Genomic DNA, 7,422 nt, shown 5'->3' with positions numbered 1-7,422 from the left:
TCTATGTCAGAGGTGCAGGCAATCCCTGTGAGCACCCACACATGTAAGAACACGGTGTTCCCCTTAGCGTTGAGAGGTTTCACTCCCTGTCCATGCAAAGAGCTCATCTTATTCCAAGGGTGCTGTGATGGCTGGAGTGGAACTGAAGTTCCTGTTGCTTCTTCCACTCCATTTCCATCTGTCTCCTCTGTACCCTCCTTCAACCTCATCTCCAAACAGCAGTTTCTCCACACAGAAGAAATGACCAGGCCGTGGCCTGGTCAAAGAGCAGCAGGTGATGTCCCAGAGACAAGACAAGCTCTACTGACAAAGCACAGCTCTGCTGCTAAAACGTCATTGACATGAGAGGTGTCTGCTGGCATGGCCACCTGCTTCAGGACTGCTGCCCTCCAGACCCTGCCTGTGCAGAAGCCTAGGGCTGAGATCTGCCCAGTTGTAGTTGTTCAATAAATAAACAATAAGTAAATAATCTTGCACAACATCTTATTTAGGATGATCTGGTTTCCTTTGATATCCCAGAGAAATCTGGCTACTTTAGCAAACCTTTTATATACCCGTTTAAGAACAACAGTAGTTAACAGACCAGAAAAAAATATGAGTCAATGGTTCCCGAATTTTGGATTTGTGGACTAAGCTGTGATAATAAGACTTGTTATGGGGTCTGCAGTAACCAGAGAAGTGTCTGCTGCAGCTATTCTAATGGTGAGAGAGAGGCACGTGGCCAAGCCCACAGCATGGCCTGTGGGCCACCTGCAGGCCATGCCCAGGGGCCCTGACCAGCAGCTTCAGATGTCACTTTGAGACACCTGCATGATGGTTCATATCCTGGAGTGCTGCCCCCTCACTCTGACTTTAGCTCTGTTCTATAAAACATAATTAAGCAAAAGAAAAGAGGAGGGGAGAAAAAAAAAAAAAAAAAGCAACAGATAAAAACCTGTGTTTATTCCACAAGAACCATTACTTTAGTGAGAGACTATTAACACTATGAGAGACTTCCTGAGAGCTACAGAGATTTATCTGTTAACAAGAACTTTATGAAATGTTCATTATCACCACCTACCTACCAGGGGAGCTAGCAATTTCACACCCTTTTTATTCTTAGCTGCACATTATACCCTCTTAACAACATTTTTAAAATAACCGCAGGAAGAACTGAATCACACATAATTTGAACAATTAGAAGTGACAAGCTGTTTTCTCATCTAGTAAAATATGTCCATTTGGCATACTTTGCTGTCTAGCAGAGCTCTTTTATTCACACCACTCTGCCGGTTTCTAAGGAAGACAAGCTATTATTATGATTCCATTGAAGAAATGGACATCTGCGCTTTCAACAGGATTAATATATTGAACGTAAAGCAGTTATTTATAAAATATAGACCTTGAATTTATTGTTATAAAGCAGACTTGGGAAACTGAAGACACAAAGCCAGGCCAAGTGAGTCCTTGTGAAAGACCTCCCTCAGGTCCACAGAGGTGGCCAGACAAAATGAATCAACTCTCCTGTGTGTAACATCTCTTATTCATAATCTAGACCTTGTAACATTTGCTTCCCTTACTCTACACTTACTAAACCTTTAGGCAGTTTGGGTAGAGCACTCCATGTCAAAGGTGGCATGGCTGTTCTCTAGACAAAAGAGGGGCCTTGAGTTGTGGATGTTGTGCAGTCTAATGCAAGCCAAACTTTTTTATTTTCCATCAATGAACAATCAAGTTCAGGTTTCTTACTCAGCACCCAACTTGATCTACCAGGCAAGATGAAAGCAAGTCAGAAAGACCTACAAAGGTTTTGCAAAGACCCCTGCCTAACTCCTCTGACCTTTCTCCCTGGAGACCCACTGTAAGGCATAACCTTAAACTTCCATATCACTTTTAGAAATGAACTAGTGTTTCATTTTTAAAGGCACGCATGTGCCTGGAAAGGTAGCACGTGGTTAGTGGATACTTCTAAGGTCTTTTCATGTCTAACATCTATTGAATCAAACAACAGCCACATGATATGGTGCTTTGAAAGAATCATAGGCGGTAGATTTCTGTAGCTGCATACATTTACATTCTCAGCCTCTGTTAACCCTATAAGTGAGATAGAAGCTACCAGAACTGCTTATTTCCGTTAGGAAAATGACAAGATTTTGCTAGGAAATAAGCAGGTCTAGAACATAAGCATTGCTAAAGAAAGACGAGTAGATCTGGGAGAGCTGAGAACATCCTAGTTTCTAGCATTGTGTCTTGCCACAGGGAAAAGAGGAGGCAGTGAGTAGAAGCATTTCTTTTTAGTAAACCTTTATGTCTCATTTTTCCATACCTGTTAGCTTCTTGCCTTCGCACATCTCTGATCCTCTTTGTTCTGCTCCTGCCACCTACCATACAGCTTATCTCATCCCACCCTCTTGGATGGTAATGGAAGGTTAATTACCCAGTGAGAGACAGTAGTTTCTCCTAATGCTGTGGGCACCAACACAGTGCTCACTATTATCATACTTATCATTGCATGGTAGGTATTTTAGGAGGTGAAAAATGCTGTTTATTTGCTTCCAGAAAATCCCATTATTTTCTGCTTCATCCAAACATTTTTTTTTTCTTCATCTTCTTATTTTCTAGAAACAAATCAAGCCTGCTTTCATCGCACTCTCTTGTAGCAGAAAAGCAATGTTTAATTCTTAAGTTCTTAAAAATGTTGTGTTGTTTTCTTGTCCCCTTCTGTCCCTCGAGACTAAACAGTCCCCTGTGAAAAATCTGACCCTATTATGACAAAGCTATAAGCTCAGACAAAATCAATAAGTATCCATTTGTTGTGCCAAACAGATCTGGATAAAGCACTTAAAAAAAAAAAAAAAAGACTGATCCATTTCCATGGTCCCAAAGGGAGAAAGCTTAGTGCATTGCTGTGCTTCTTTGCATAAACTCGAGTGGCTACAGAATAGGGGATCTGCCTGGTAACTGGAGTTTCTCCCTTTCTACAGATCATTAATTCTATTCATCTTAATTCTTCACAGAGGAAATCTTTGTACCATAGAACAGTGGGTAATCTTGTTTGTACTTTGGTTCTGTAACATAGTATGGTTGAAACCATGAAACACCAATGATCCTTCATTCTCATGAAGAGCAGTGGGAATTGATAAATAGTCTTAATAGTTTCCTAGATCACACTGAAGAGAATTTACCCTAACAGTTGTAATTTGCCCCTCAACAGCAAATGTTATTCTGTTTATTTAGTTACTTACTGTTATTAAATAGCCTTCTAGTCTTTTTAGCTATGACAAAAGTATGTTTAAATGCACGTGAACTTGAGTTTGTGTTACATTCCATATATGGGTTGGGAGAGGTAGGGAGGGAGACTGCAGGTTTTGCATCCAAAAGGAAGTAGCTGCAGGAACTGATACATGAAGGAGCCTACAAGATGTTACCTGCAGTTGTGGAATGGAAGGGGTTTGGAAATTGATGCTTTGTAAAGCCGTGAGATTCTCAGTCTCATCACTGAATGCATGTATGAAGCAACCTTGTGTTCGGCAGCCACAGACACTAGATACACCTGCCTCCAGGAAGAAATAAATGTTTACAGCATTGCCCTATGAGGAATGATCAAGGCAATTTGCTTCAGTAATAGCCATTTGGATAATAGTAGCCTTCTTCCTTTTCTTGAGGCAATTAATAATTTACAGTTATACCAACAATGGTCACTGCAGTCCTCAGGCAAATGGATTACAACCAATGTATAAGAGATTGAGCAAAAGTGCACCCATTCTCTACCACATATATTCTACAAAGGGCTTAAACTGCTAAAAATCCCTGTGCATTCCTCTATGTCAAATTTCTAACTTGGGTAGCCTGTAAAAGTCTGTGAATTGAGCGAATCACTTATATAGTTGCAAATGACTTATGATTTTGTGGAATAACCTAAAAATCAACCCCCCTGGCACATATTATCTCTAGTTCAGTCCCTAATGAATCCTAGGAGCTTTTGCTGGTGGGTGTAATCCTTATCCCTGGATGTCCGTGACATTGCCACAGTGCAGTTAGGGCTGCATGAACACCCATGCTTTGCCACATCCACCCTGAGCCATTACTTCTAGACCCAAAGAGGCAGGAGGGTGCCAAATTCTCAAACCTGGAAAAGCTCACTCTACAGCTGTGTTATGAAACATCTGTGTTTTCTTTTTGTGCTGAGCTACAGTCTGGAGAATGAGTTAAGAGTTGTTTTTTTTGTTTTGTTTTGTTTTTCAGTGCATAATGATTTTTTTATGAAATTATTATTAATTTTTTAAAAGAACTATTTATCATTATGTGAGGAATAATCTGACTGGTAACAGCTCAGCAAGAGACTGTCTGATTGGGTCCATAGCTGTCTTTTTCTGCAGATGTTCTTATTCACAGCCTCCTGCTTTCTTTTATCATACTAAAACATTTATTGAAATAATGCCAGAACCAGACCAGAGTTTCAAAACTAGAAATTTATTGCAGGGCTTGGATGCTCAAACTTCCCCAGGAGAAAATATTACCAGATCAGAACAATCCTAACATAAAAGGTGCAAGTTCAGTAGGTAAATTGGCAGTGAAAGGAAAACCAGAGAGAATGCTGTGCTGTTTGGGGCAGAAGACCTGGGAACAGGAGATACAGAAAAGGCTGCAGATCTCAATTCCTTCTTTTCCTCAGTCTTCACTGCCTTCAGCCTCTCAGACCTGTATGTCTTGTGGCAGAGTTTGGAGGAGATGAATATTGCTAATAGTAGAGGAAGATTAAGTCAGAGACTGCGTAAACAAATACATCAGCATAAGCATGGGGACATGTACAAGTCCTTGGGCTGGGATGGCACAGATCCAAGGGTTATGAGAGGGCTGGCTGATGTCATTGCAAGGCCACATTTTATCATATTTGAAAGATTATGGCAATTGGATGAGGTCCCCAATGACAAGAAGAAAGGCAAATGTCGCACCCATCTCCAAGAAAGGCATGAAAGAAGATCTTTCTTAGCAAGAAACTTGCCAGCAGGACAGTTCACACTATCTAGTATTCATGAGGCTTCATTTGGAGGATTGTGCCCAGCTTATGGGAGGGAGTCCAGCAGAGTACCAGAATTATGACAGGGGCTGGGGCACATGACACTGAGGTGGAAAGGTTTGTTCTGCCTTGAAAAGAGAAGGGGAAGGGGTAAGCTAATTGCCATCTTCCACTACCATGTGGAATATAGGGGAGAAGGAGCCAGATTCTTTTTGGAGATGAACCGGGAAAGGTGTGAGTGGAAATGGATGCAGGCTGCAGTAAGGCAAGCTCTGCCTGGATATAAGGAAAGAAAATTTCATCATGAAGGTGATTATGCACTGGAACTGGTGCCTGGGGCAGTGGAGTCCTGGATGATTTTCAAAACTTAGCCAGGTCAGGCCTTGAGCAACCTCACCTAGTTTTGAAGCTGGCCTTGCTACAAGGAGGTAGGCAGCCCAATGGCCTCCAGGTATCTTACAGTCTGACTTCATCCATGATTCTGTGACTCTAAGCGTGGGGCTGGATAGCCTTTCAAGGGCTCATACCCAAGTGTATTTCCAAAGAGTATCAGAGAACAAAACAGCCAGGAAAATACCCTTAACTGTTAAGTGACATATAAGTTCCTTTGCCCCGTTAAATCAAACAAGGAACATAAAACACTTACTCTAAAAGACCAAACTCTATTCTTTAAATAGCTTAATGCTGTTTGGCAGAATATAATTCTAGGTGAAGAGCCCTGTTACTATCACTTACTGTAAAAGTGCTATGATTTTGAGGCACCTCCTAGCTTTTTAGCAGTAGGCTAAATTTATTTACGATGACTGGAACTTCTCCCAGTGTGTCTGAGTGCTTTCAAATGTAGGGAAGTCCGAAGCAAAGCTGCTGATGGCTCAGTGAGGAGATCATGACTTCTAGTGTGTGGAATGCAGTATCATCTGACACATCTGTGTGCTGGCCTTCTGCTGGGATCTTCTCTTCCTGCAATCCCAACATTACATTGCATCATCAGTCAAAGCTGTTCTCTTTTAACTCCAAAATTTAGCAAGTGTCTAAAACCTCCAAATCCACATAAGAAGATGATAAACTCTAAAGATTCTTCTGACATCTTCTTTTGATGCTGGAGCTCATTCATCTTAGGATCTTTTCACTATGACAGTGAATATGCTGGGGAGAATAAAATCAACATGATAAACAAACACTTATTGATTAAAAACACTGCTCCTTAATGCATCATCAGTTTGGTATGGACATTTACCAGCAAGCATAATCTTGCTAATATTTTGAGGCCAATACCAGTCTATAGCAAAGACTTCTGGGAGAACCATCTGGTTGCACGCCATCTCTTTTACTTTAATGCAGCACACAGCAATTTCACCACTTTCAATTCCACTTTCAAATTTCCGTTCTACAAGAATCTGCAGGAACATCTTGTATGCACTCACCACCCACACAAACACATGCATAAACATGCACAGTGCAAAATAGTCCATTAATAGTTGTTATCCATATGCTATTTGGTCTCATATTTACAGTCACAGGTTTTCCAGCTGAGATAGATGATTAGCTTAACACAGTGACAAATGCCACCACACAGGTATTCCCTCAGCCACAATGACATTTGCACCAGTGTTAGTGCAAAAGTGAGAAGTTACCTCTCTAGAAACAGACTCGTTTTCTGAAGGCTGTTGTGTCTGTTTCCTTCTGAATGTGAAATGGGACCAAACTCGTTCGTGTGTCTAGGAGAGTTTTGCCTGTGTTTCAGCTACTCCTCCGGATTAGGAGGACGTGGCAAACTGAAGGTGTGACAGGTGTATTCCCAATGGTTTTGAATGTCACTCTTAGCTAGTACTCTGCAAAGCACAGGCCTTAGGACGCCCTTTTATGACAGGGCAAATATAGGTGATGACCCAGGCCACATTTTATCTTCTGCACCCGTGGAATTGTGGCAGTCCTTGCAGCAGCCAGCTTACCTTAGCTCCTTGGTGGTGACTGAACACCTTCCTGCCCCCAAGACCGATCCTTCTCACCTCCACACTTCTTCCCATTGGCCAAATTCAAACTCATTCCTCACTGAGCAGCCTTAGTTTCCATGCCTTCCCATGAATTAAATCTGCTACCAAAATATTAAATCATTATTTTCTGTCACGCAAAGGACCGCTCCCATGTACTTCCCTTACACACACCCTGACCCATCCTTTGATTCATCCTGCTTTGCCAGCATGTCTGGTGATATGACGCCTTGTACTCCACCTTATATTAATACCCTCAAAGCCTACCCTAGGGTCTGAGTCCAGAAAATCCCCTTTCAGCAGCCTCGTGGACTGGTAATGATTAATCTCTCTAATAAAAGGTTAATTCAATTTTTTCTTGTTCATCTTATCTCTTGGCCCAGAAATTAGCTACAAATTTTTATTATTTTTTCTTTGTATATAAAGCTGCCA

At 41.5% G+C, this 7,422-nt stretch overlaps 1 long non-coding RNA gene across 1 annotated transcript in view; it reads right to left on the bottom strand.

Moving 5' to 3' along the window:
• Window positions 1–4,445: 4,445 nt before the first annotated feature.
• The window catches only part of LOC139998543 (uncharacterized), a 42,340-nt gene continuing 39,363 nt past the window's right edge, over window positions 4,446–7,422 (bottom strand). The window contains exons 3-4 of the long non-coding RNA XR_005264771.2: window positions 6,952–7,091; window positions 4,446–6,145 (exon numbers count right to left, since the gene is read on the bottom strand). This is a non-coding gene — a long non-coding RNA (uncharacterized lncRNA). The remainder of the gene's footprint in view (window positions 6,146–6,951; window positions 7,092–7,422) is intronic.

Source organism: Anas platyrhynchos, chromosome 3 (genome assembly GCF_047663525.1).
Source record: "Anas platyrhynchos isolate ZD024472 breed Pekin duck chromosome 3, IASCAAS_PekinDuck_T2T, whole genome shotgun sequence".
Classification (NCBI taxonomy): domain Eukaryota; kingdom Metazoa; phylum Chordata; class Aves; order Anseriformes; family Anatidae; genus Anas; species Anas platyrhynchos.
The sequence above is the reverse complement of the archived record's forward strand: the minus strand, read 5'-3'. Positions and strand labels throughout refer to the sequence as shown.